The sequence below is a fragment of the Syngnathoides biaculeatus genome, chromosome 11 (genome assembly GCF_019802595.1).
Source record: "Syngnathoides biaculeatus isolate LvHL_M chromosome 11, ASM1980259v1, whole genome shotgun sequence".
Classification (NCBI taxonomy): domain Eukaryota; kingdom Metazoa; phylum Chordata; class Actinopteri; order Syngnathiformes; family Syngnathidae; genus Syngnathoides; species Syngnathoides biaculeatus.
The window spans coordinates 15489286-15501716 of record NC_084650.1 but is presented as its reverse complement, the minus strand read 5'-3'; the positions used below and the strand labels follow the sequence as shown (position 1 = coordinate 15501716).

Below are 12431 nucleotides of genomic sequence, written 5' to 3'. Positions count from 1 at the left end.
AAAGAAATATTAGCTATATAATGACTTAAATGTAAGACGAAGAGGTGAGTTTCCAATAAGATGCAAATCCAATCCGACCAGAGGCTTGACAATAAATTGTGTTCCTCCTTGAAACTTAAATCATATTAGCAACGCCAGTAAATAATGTTCAACTATTCAACCAATCAGATTTCAGATTGGTCCTTAAAGGGCCAGAGGGCCAGAGGCCAATGATTTTTCAGTTTTTTTCCCATTGAAAAACTTTTTGCAGCCAACTTCAACTATGAGTCTAGGCAATCTGGATACAGGGAGTCCTCTGTCTACGACTGAAATCCGTTCCTACAGTCGTGACTTAAGTCGGATTCCACCATTTAAATCAGAATTGACATCAAAATACTTTGTATAAAACAACAAATACATTGAAACAAGATGGTGTACTTGGCATTACTGCCGAGAGGTGGATGGAAAAGAAGAAGAAGAAGGGGAGGCTGCGCTAAGCTATTGCGAAGGAACCTGGTCCTCGATCCTCTCCATCTCGACAAGTGTCAAAGAACCTTGTTTTATAATCATTGTGTCCGACATGGAATGGAACCCTTCACGCGCGCTAAAATACGGGCTTTGTCTTTAATAATTGTCACCACGGTCGACCGACGGAAGCCTCGGTGGTGTTGGGGTCTCTCCTTCCTCCGATCCTTTTGTGATCTTAAACTTTGTTTCCATGGTAATTAATTTTCTCATGGCCTCAGAAGCGTTGCTAAAAGACACAGCTTTCTTCTTTCAGGGCGATAATGTCGTAAAAAGGAGGGCGAAAAATGCGAAGATACACCCGGGGACAAAGACGGAGAAGCATTAGCCAGACAAAACGGCGGACGGGGGACGGGCGTCGTAAAGTCGAAACGTCTTAGGTCGAGACCGTCTTAACCCGAGGACTCCCTGTGCATCGTTACTTTTAAGAATCAGCATTTCTGGTGAATGGCGTATATTATTTGGATATATTCAAAGTGAAAAGACGGATTCATTTGCGGATATTCCGACAGCTACCAAAGACAGTTTTGGTTGGAATCAAAATGAAAATACTTTTTATTTTCTATGACTTTTCTTGGCACGTCCACTTGTAATGGTCAAGGATTACAGTTTAACGTGGTTGATGTAAAAAATAATAAATAAATCAATAAATCGATATCGTAACTTGTATCTAGCACAATGTGGCAGAGCGATATTTACCAAGGTCAAATTTGTTACTCTACAACACAGCTAAATTGTCATTACTTTTTATAAATATATATTTTTTTAAAGACAAAAAGTGATTTGGATATAGGTGATATTTTTACCTATTAAATTAATGCATCATTTTAATTTTTTTTAAGAACTATTGAAAAAAGTGATGAGTGAGGAACAAGATTTTTTTTGTCTATTTTAAAGGTACATTTTTAAAGTAATTATTGAGATGTGGTGTAAATTTATTTTATTCATCATTTTATTTCATTTTAAAAGAAAAATTCATGGGGGATATAGCTGAAATTTGCCAAATCTCACAATTTATTTTAATTCAGAGAAAATAAAAAATACTGAGGTGAGATAGCTGAGATTGATTTATTTTCAAACTTTATTTAAATTCAAATAAAAGATTTTAAAGATAATGGGTGATCTAGCTAAAATTAAAAACATGAAAAAAACAATACATGATGGCTGATATATTTTCATTAGTATTTCATTTAATTTTTAAAAATAATCTATGATTTATTTAATATTTAAATATAGTTGTTGGGGTTTTTTGTTTAAAAAAAAAAAACAGTAATGGATGAGATTAGCTTTTTTTTTTTAAATTACTTTTTTATTATTTTTAAAATAAGTGGCAGGTTGCCTCTGGTAAAACTTGTCTGCATTTGCGTCTACTTGTGATTGATCTCCGGTGATTTATTAGTAGCGGAAAGACCAACTGCGGTGATTCGGAATAGCACGGGGTGGCTTCTCGAGGATGAGGTCATATTTGGAGACGCACTCACGTCGTCCGTCACTGTCAATCCGTAATCGGCGTCCGAACGATTTTGTTCGCTTTATTGCCGCCATAAACGCCGACTCGTTGTTCGCGATTTACGGCCGCATTTTAAGAGCGGATTCTCCGGGCTCCTCAAATCGGTGTCTTTCCCCCACCCCCCGGCTCTCCGCGCCGCCGCCGTTGTGACACTTTTCCAATGACACCGGCCTTTCACCTCACTGGACGTCGGCCATTTTGAGAGCACACCCGCGCCGCCGCCGTCGACGCGATAACATCTCAGTCGGCCCGGCAACGCGAGAAATAAATTGAGACGAACGATCCGTCGATGACAATTTCCATAATCGTTATCCCTTCCGTAATTCATCAAGGTAATGATAGCCGCGTCCCTCCGGTGTCACATTTATTCCATTTTGTGCACAGCAGCGGGGCGGCAAGTGCATTGCGCACCCCCCCCCCACCCCAACACACACCCCTTCCCCTAAAGGATTGATGACACGCTGCACGGGAGCGATGTGTTATTTGACCAAAAATAACAACCGTGGGGCGAATGGGCGGGGGGCGCCAAATGGAATCTAATTCTCCCACCCACCTTCCACCGCTTTGCTCCATCAGGGCTTCCGTGTGAATCGTTCAGACGCACCATCATCACATCTCTAATGGCGGGAGTGATCAAAACGGAGAGGGGGGAAAAAAAAAAAAAAAAAGATGAAATATGTCGCATTTGCATGACATGAGTTACAATGGGACATTACCGTGGAAATTTTGCGGGAAAGTGCACGAGAACGGCACTTGGAGGCGTTACGAAGTGGGGGGATCCTGACACGAGCATTCCGTACAAAATTGGACCCCCCCAAAAAATATTTCTGAAGAAAACGTTTTAAAAAAGGAAAGAAAAAAAGAAATACAAAATGATGATGATGATGATTTGCTTTAGAGGATGAACATTCAAATGTCATCAATTAAAAAAAAATGATGTAAACTTATTTACAATGATTCAGAACCCGGGAGAATTTTGGGAGAAATTGCATCAAAAGTTTATCCATCCATCAATTTTCTTTGCCGCTTATCCTTAAAATTATGCGTAATGTTGAAAACTGAAAAAAAAAAACCTGATGAAAGAGGAATGCGAAAAAGAAAAATTCCATTTTGTTATCATTATCTAAAAAAATTGTTACAATGGAACTATCACTTGGGGGAAAAAAGAGTGAGAAGAAAAATGAGTAAATTTTTTTTTTTAAATAAAATACAATTTTATAGCTACAGCAAACATTTGTACTGAAATCACTTCCACAAGAAATTAGTTCCAGCAGGACATTAGCTTAATAATTTATATTTTTTTAATTACACATAAATACATATTAGTAAGTTAATACTATTCATTAAAAGCAGGGGCAAGGAAGGTTTTTTTCATTTGCAGTAAAAACATTTGTCTTCGTCAATAACTGGGAATTGAGTTACAATCGGAAGTTTTCAGTAAGAATTTAGTTTAAATATTTTACCCAAAATAATAGTAGCGCTAGATAAAAAAAATAAATAAAGATTCAAAACAAATTATCAATTGTTGTTTTTTTATGCAATATGCAAACATTTTGTCATCAGCAGTCATTGGGAAAAAAGTTACTGTAGGAAAGGGAAATATCGCTACAATTTAGTAGGAGATTGTACAACGAATAGCGTAATTCCCGGCCTACAGAGCGCGCCTGGTCATAAGCCTCACCCAGAACACATTTGTAAAGGACACAGAGAGCTTAACGCTAGCGCCGCCATGCTAACAGGGCCTATTGAAAAAAAAAAAAAAACGTACTGGTAAAGATCATTGAGACACGGAAGTAACATGCTAGCGCAGCGCTAACAGGGCCGGACCGGTAAAAGTCACTTCCTCGGCAAGTATATTCCACCGGTCTCACTCTTACTTTTTCCGCTTGAGTGCCCCCTTGCACAAATTAGCCGCATCACCGCATAAACTGCAGGGTTGAAAGCGTGTGAAAAAAATTGCGGATTATAGGCCGGAAATTACAGTACTAGAAAAAGGTTAAAAAAAAAAAAAAAAACGGTTTTATTTGTGGTACGACATTCTGAGAAATGAGCTCCATTGAGAAATTGTAGTAAAGGTATTGCATTAAGCAAATAACTAGCTAACTAACTAATGAAATGGAAAAAATCCGTTTTTAAATTAACGATAAATGCTGATTGTTGAATGAAAATGTTCCATTTTGCCCCAAAAACACTTTGCTGTCTTCAGTTCCTCCGAAATGTGTTCAATGGGACAATATCGTGGGAATTTAGTAGGAAATTGTTCCCGACAGAGGCCTCATAAAAACGGATTTAAAAAAAAGCTTTTCACTGAAACATTTTTTTATCGTCAACAACTGTGCAAATGAGTTCCAATGGGACATAATAACGTGAGAGGTGCTCTCTGAAAATTACTCACAATTATTGCTTCTGTTCAATTACACATAAAGGAGGGCGGGGGAGGGGTGATGTTCAGCATGACGGCGTACAAAAAAAAAAAAAGAAAAAAAACGCAAAAAATGGTTTCCACGGATACGGAAAGCCGGCGCGTCAATAATACATCGAGTGGCTGCTGTTGTTTGTTTTGGATTAGGACTCAGACGCCAAGTGGACTGTTTGCGTCTGGAATCCTTTTGAAAATTCAACCCCCAAAAGCCGCTTTTTACTTTGGAACGTGAAGTATGGTCAAATTTGACGACTTTCGTAAAACGGAAAAGATCAAAATTATTTTGACAACGTGAACTTTGGTAGCCATTGTTACAAAAAAAAAAAAAAAAGTCGACAGAATCTGTGTCTGAAATTACAGTCATTCTGCCATTTTGGTTTTGGACAATAAGATACTTTTCACGTGACGTCATGAGTCACTTGACTTTTGTTTACGACCCCGCCACTGGACACAAAACTACAATACAACTCGTGTTTTTCTTAGTGATCTTTTGGTGAATATTGGCTTGCTTATAAACGTTTTACGCCCTTTTCATCGCGGTATTTCATTGCGTGGCTTATGGTTGTAAGAACGGAGAGAAAAAAGGAGTCGGACACTTCAGGTAATGTTTACCTTTTGTGGGGCATTCAGCTAATTTCCAGTGGTATCCTCCACACTTGTTACATCTCTTTACGGAGGTCTTTGGGCTGTCAATATGCCTACGAGCAGCCACAGTGAAACTTTGCGGTGGATAACGTGAACCTCGCTAGCCTTTAGCTGCACTTTTGCTAACTCGTGGGAGCGCGCTAAGCCGGGCGCTTTTTTGCGAGCGTGAGCGCCGGCCCCTGGCTGTGTAACTTTTCTCGCAGACTACGGTCACTTGGAAGCAAAAACTACGCGGTCTCTGACCATCTCATCGGTGTTTGTGTAGTTACAGTCTTTAAGCAACAGCTTGAGTTCTGTCACAAAATACTCACATGACTCAGTTAGCTTGCGCCTTCTCGTGAAACTTATATCTAGCAAATACGGGGTTTGTTTTCGGAGGTAATCAGAGAGTTTTTAGCAACTTACCTTCGTATCCGGTCAGTGTACCCACGTATTGCCGACATCCCGTCCTTTATTTCCGATCCACAGCAGGAGGAACTGCACTTTTCCTCTTCAGCTCTGTTTTTAAGCGGTCCTGTGAACATGAGTTCGGCGTGTCGCTCGAATCTCCGCCACGCATCTGGTAAATTGGATGAGTCCCAGTCCATCCTCGGGCTTGGAACACCGAACGTACGCCTCCATCGTGGACAATTCGTCGTCGTCGTCTTTTTTTTTTTTTTAATTTCGTGAGTCCGTAGTTATACTACCGAGCTTGCTGTCGTGTTGTTGAATAACGTAGACGTTAGTCCAACTGTACTTTTTAACGCGGGTGATATTTATTTCGCTTTTCCCCTTCCGACAACCTCTCTGGCTCACTTCCTTATCGTCCTGTCTCGTCGGGCCCCGCTGTCGCCGACATAATCATAATCACAGCACATTTGCTGTATACGAGAAGTACTACAGCTCAATCTAATAATAACGAGACAATACTCGCTCTCCGAGTTTCACATGCGGCTTCTTTCTTTATTCCTCACTCCAGCACAAGCGCCTCAATCCGCTCTGGTTACAGTGTTCCTCTGTCAAATGGCTTTCAAGATAAAAGATCAAACGATAACCGTAGCCAAAACATTACAGTACACGCTTATCGCTTCCTAGCCATGATATGTGGACACGATCTTGCTGTCCAAAAATGGCGTTGTAAACAAAAAAACACGTGGTCGGCGTGACGTCAAGGAAAAGTATCTATTCCCGAGGGTCCTCAATGACTAATTTGTCCTTCGAGTGGCGACAAAATTCCGATTCCAAATTCACGTACGCTCGAAGCTGAACTGCAAACCATGTTCATTTTTTCCCCCCCATCAATGCAAAGTATTTTATGATTCGCTATAATACACGACGCTCTCAAATGCAGAAAACCATGACTAGACTGACACAAATAAAAAATAAAATAGCAAAGCGCTAGACGCCATACCCGTAAAGAAACAGGAAGTCTGCCATTTTGCTTGAAAGTGGCCATTTTGGACACCCCCCCCCCACCCCCACCAAGGATTTTGTCCATTCCCGACCAAATCAGAGCGACCAATCCAGACGGACGGGTGATACTAAAATGTCAAAAAGTTGTCCTCGCTGCGTGGTTTAACTGTCCAGTGTTTTTTTTTTTAAGCATAATGACATTCCCGATCGATCGGGATTAATTACTGAGGTTGTATTTTATATCATCCATTTAACACGCACACACACGAACACGCAGGTATTATTTCGTCAGCGGCCATGGCACACAAAAGGCTGCTAATATGGGCTGGGAATTGTTTAATACCTGTGCGACATGCCCGAGTTTTGCACATGCGTTGAGGGACTATACCTCTGCGGGGCAAAATCATTTGATATAAGAGCGGGGCCGTAATGGAGGTCTATGGATTTCATTTTTTTTTTGTTGCCGAGCTTGAAAAAAAAAAAAAAAAAAAAATGGAGCCGTGCTTTCACATAAATCCGCGTACAGTCTCGAAAGTCTCTAAACTACCTGGGTTGTAAATGTATTGTATACTGGAGAAATAGTGGTGTCTTTATTTGGGGGAGGGGGGGCATAAGCTAATATGAATTCATTATGAAATGCATCATTATGTACAGTACATAGATAAGATGGTGAGCCACAGATCAGTGTCAATATTCACATTATGTCAATGTTAGATAGTGAATCATTTCATATTAATTACATGTACATAGCAAATTGAGGGCGGGACGGTGGGATCAATTGGTAAAACGAGGCAACTGATGCGTTCAGTGTTAATGTCTTAACTGTGGGGGCACGGTGGATCAACTGGTAAAGCATTGGCCTCACAGTTCTGAGGACCCGGGTTCGATCCCGGCCCCGCCTGTGTGGGTTTTCTCCGGGCAGTCTGGTTCCCTCCCACATCCCAAAAACATGCAACATTAAATGGACACTCTAAATTGCCCCGAGGTGTGATTGTGAGTGCGGCTGTTTGTCTATGTTCCCTGTGATTGGCTGGCAACCAGTTCAGGGTCTACCCTGCTTCCTGCTTGTTGACAGCTGGGATAGGCTCCAGCACTCCCCGCGACCCTCGTGAGGATAAGCGGCAAAGAAAATAGATGGACGGATGGATGGATAGCAAAACGACGGAGAACCAATTTTGAAATAAGAACTCAACGATAATAGGTTCTTGTCATGATCCTGCAGCACGGGGGCGGACCCAAATGCAGGACTCCGAGACGAGGGCATGATATTGAGCGTGGTTTGATTCCAAGTCAGGGGTCATGCCCGGTGTAGCAGTCCGACAAGGCAGAGGCACAAAAACGCTAGACTAAAGGCAAGATCCAAACAACGTGAAACAAGGTCCGATGACTGTGGAACAAATGAAGCAACTTGACAAGACGTGCACAAACTAAAAGGGCGCATATTCGCTGTGACAATAATATCTCTACATTAGACTTATGCACAACAGTGGAGAATCCAACATGCAGTAAATGCAACGCAACGGAGTGACAAATTCCAAACCTAAAGGTCTCGTCAATTAGAATCCCGAATGCGAAACAGCTGCAACAGGTGTCAAAGGTGGCATCGCCTGGCCACGCCCCTAACGGAAGTGGCCTGGCTTTGCTCGTGACAGGTTATTCAGTAAACCAGGGGTTGTGAGTTTGTATCTCACTGGGGTCTCCATTCCCTCTGAGGGGTTGCGTCGGGAAGGCCATCCGGCGTAAAAACTGCGGCAAACAAATATGAGCGTTTCATCTGAGCTGACGCGCTGTGGCGACCCCTAACGGGACAAGCCGAAAGAAACTTACTATTTCATACAGTATAACAATTGGAAATTTCAGTATAGATTTTCCCAAAACTCATAAAAAGTGACACATGTGATTCGCTCGTGTCGGCCACATAAAATGAGACAGCGGGCCGGATCCGGCCCCCCGGGCCTCAGGTTTGAGCCCTGGGCTTTAGCTGTTACCAGCAGGGGTGTAGAACCAAATTCTGGGCCCACGTACATAAGCCTCTTGAAGGCACCCCACCGCACCCTAAACCCAACCCCGCTCCCCCTCATACACACACACACACACACACACACACACCGCAGTCGACCAGAAATCGTTTTAGTGCGGTTTGTGGATTACGTTGCTTTAAGTCTGAGCCATCAAAATTGCCCACTAATAAAAACGAGGTACACTCGAACACAACTGTTAGACTCGTTCTCTTCCCAAGATGACTAAAAACTGCCAAGGCGCCCAAACAATACACGTGTGAAACCCATTAAAAAAAACACATTAATGGCAAAAGTAGCCTAGCAGCAATGCTACTAACGCCAATCACTTCTTCTTCTTCTTTTTTTAATGATTATCAACATCAAAAATCAGCAAGAATGTTTCAAAACGAGTAGGTTATTAGTTATAAATAGCAGACGGAACAACGGACGGAATGATTGTGGGGAGCTTGGATGTGTTAATGGATCCAGACCTCTCGGGTCTGACGCAGTTGGAGACAAATGCATTTCGCAGGAGCGGGCGCCATAATTGGTTAGCAACAGCCACTCTCCCAATGTGAGGAAAGGGCTAATTTTCATGCTTTTTTTTTTTTTTTTTTAATATACTGCTTCAATTACATCTTTTACTTTCCATGACTTTATTTTTTTTTTGAATAGATTTTTAATAATTGTACTTTTTGCCGTTTTTCTTTTTTTAAGTATACTGCTTCAATTACATCTTTTACTTTCCATGACTTTATTTTTTTTTTAATAGATTTTTAATAATTGTACTTTTTGCCGTTTCATTCTGCTCATTGCATTTTCTTTTTGGACAGTTTTTTTTCAAGTCACACTTAAAAAAAATAAAAACTTAGGTGGATTAAAATAAAGTATGTGTTCTTTTTGTTTTTTTTCTCCAATCAATTTTATTGTATGTAGAAAAATATAACGCATATAGCGGTCACATGGTTCATCAACTCTGAAGTCCACGGTGGTGGCAATATGTTATAACATCACGTTCCTTCTTTATTACCGTAATTTCCGGCCTATAAACCATAACTTTTTTCCTCACGCTTTCAACCCCGCGGCTTATGCGGTGATGTGGCTAATTTGTGCATTTTTTTCCAACGGCCGCAAGGGTCACTCGAGCGGAAAAGGTAAGAGTGACACCGGTGGAATATATGTGCCAAGGAAGTGACTTTTACCGGTATGTTTTGTTTCCCCACGGCCCTGTTAGTGCTGCACGAGCGTTAGCGCTGTGCTAGTGTGTTGTTGCTGTGTTACTGCCGTGTGTCTCTGTGATTTTTACCCGGATGTTTTTTTTTTTTAACTGGCTCTGTTAGCGCCGCGCTATCATTAGCACTGCGTTAGCATCGTGCTAGCATGTTGCTGCCGCATCTCAGTGATTTAAGTATGGGTTTTTTTTTTTTCAAAAACGGCCCTGTTAGTGCTGTGCTACCGTGTTGCTGCCGCCGCAGTTTTTATTTATTTATTTTTTTACTGGTATTTTTTTTTTTTTTTTTTTTACCAGCCCTGTTCATGCTCCCGTGTTGTTGCTATGTTAAGCTAAGCTAAGGTATTAAAACTTTGAAAACTCTTTCTCTGTACTTTTCTTTGTAAATATCTTGGGTTTTTTTTTTGCTGTTGCTGCTGTGTTACTGCGTTGTCTCAGAGATTTTTACCAGTATGTTTTTTTTTAAACTGGCCCTGTGAGAACCGCGCTCGCGTTAGTGTCACGCTAGCATTAGTGGCGCGCGAGCATGTTGCTGCTGTTTTACTGCCACGTCTCAGTGATTTAGGTATGTTTTTTTTTTTTTTTTTTTAATAACTGGTGTGAAAGTCTGAGTGCTTCCCCGTGGTGAAAAGTCTCCTTGTGATGAATGCGCATGCGTTACTAACAGGGGAACTCTGGGTACGTAGCAGACACTGAAAAATCCTCCGGTCTCAAATTCCTCCTTCTTCTACATAGAGGGAGCTAACATACGTTATAACCTAACTGTAATCATAAAACAAAAGTTGCTAAAAAAGATACACACATATACGTACGTTCCCTCTGATCGTCTTTCTGAGACGTCCATAGCGAACATTAACGGTCGGCAACAAGTTGTCGAATGGCACATGTTGAAGTAGAGGTGGGGACGTTTCAGACTGGTCGGAAGTTTACCAAATATACACGCATGCGCATTAATCACAAGGAGACTTTCAGCACTGGGACCGCTCAGACTATCGCACCAGCCCGTTAGTGCTGTGCTATCATGTTGCTACTGTGTAGCTGCCGTGCCTGTTTTTTTTTTTACCGGTATGGTTTTTTTCTTTTTTTTTTTTTTTTACCGGCCCAGTTCATCCGACTGTGTTGTTGCTATGTTAATCTAAGCTAGGCTATTAAAACATTGAAAACTCTGTGTGCAGGTGCGGCTTATGTATGTACCAAATAGTATTTCCTTTACAAATGTACTGGTTGAAGCTTACAACCAGGTGCGCACTGTAGGCCGGAAATTACGGTATGCATTTTTTTTTCTAAATATGTAACACTGGTGTACACATTCAGAGGTTTTTGGTGCAGCAGCTGGCTAGAGTGCCACCTTAGAGGTGTGATGGGGAAGTTTATTTGTGCTGTTGAATTCAACAGCTGTGAAAGAATCATTAAATTAAATGTTACTGATTTGCTTGACGCCATTGAGGTGGAAAAAAAAAAAACAGCAGTATTTGCACACTGAACAGACACTGGACGGAAATGTGAGCGAGACAAGCCCTCAAGGCTAATGCTAGCTAAATGCTCCTCAGCACACAGATGCACACATACACAGAGTACATTTTCTTGAAAATTGTTTTGATATGATTACAACTAATACTTCAGCACTTACATTGTTTGTAACCGCTTAAAAAAAATAAATGACTTCCAGACACAGAGCAAAGTACGGCGGGACAATTCTTCAGATGCTAATGCTAGCTAACTACTCCCTTAAAACACACACATACTCTCGCACCCAATTTTCTGCAAATTTGTCTGGTTTGATTAAAACTATTGTATTTTAGCGATTATACTGTAATGCTATACTACTATACTGTAACTACTATAACATTTGAACTAAAGTAATCTCTTGGGGGGGAAAAAAAACACATCTTTCCAGACACTGGGAGCAAAGCAGAGTACAACAAGCTGCGGACGCTAAAGCTAGCTCACTACTTCTCACCACACGCATCCTCCTGCAGCAAATTTTCTGGAAATTTGGGTGGTAAGATTAAAACCAATATTTTAGCAATTATATTGTGAGTTAACATTTGAACTCGACGAACTTCTAAACAAAAAACAAAACAGAGACTTTCCCAGAGACTGCAAGCAAAGGGGACAAGCTGCAGATGCTAATGCTAGCTAACTGCTCCTCACCATGCACACACTCCTCCATCAAATGTTCTTAAAATTTGGGAGGGATAATTAAAACCAAGATACTTCAATGCTTATTTTGAGCGTTAACATTATAACTGAACTATTTTTTTTTACTTTTTCTTTGGCTTAACCTTTTTTACATCCCGCTGCAAAAGGGCAAAATAGATTTAGATTCCACTGTAGTTGAATTCTCCAGTTTTGTACTAAATTCCTGATACTGATTGGAGGAAAACAAAAAAAAAAGGTTTTATAGTTGTTTGAGATCTGTTATTAAAGTTTTTGTTTAAAGCTTAATATAGTATTTTTTCGTACAATTTCCTACTAAATTCCCAATTGTAAACATTCCTCACTTACTGACAGCAATATGTTTTTGGAGGAAACTAAACAAATGACTTTTTTCCATAATTTAAAGCCAAATGTTGTACTGCCCCTCAAACCCATTTTTTCTTTATGTTTTGCTACATTTCCATGTTGATAATGTTGAAATATGACTACATTATTAATTAATGATGACGACAAATTGGTTTAAGGTCAAATTATTTTTAAAATTCTTAAATAGTTATAAAAATTCAT

At 40.5% G+C, this 12431-nt stretch overlaps 1 long non-coding RNA gene across 2 annotated transcripts in view; it reads right to left on the bottom strand.

Moving 5' to 3' along the window:
• LOC133509183 (uncharacterized) overlaps nt 1–12431 on the bottom strand; it is a 44291-nt gene that overhangs the window by 8878 nt on the left and 22982 nt on the right. Inside the window, exon 1 of one of the 2 annotated variants that reach the window (XR_009797253.1) lies at nt 5487–6923. The exons of the other annotated variant lie outside the window; for it this stretch is intronic. This is a non-coding gene — a long non-coding RNA (uncharacterized LOC133509183). Of the gene's footprint in view, nt 1–5486; nt 6924–12431 lie in introns of those variants that run through there. 2 annotated transcript variants of the gene reach the window in all.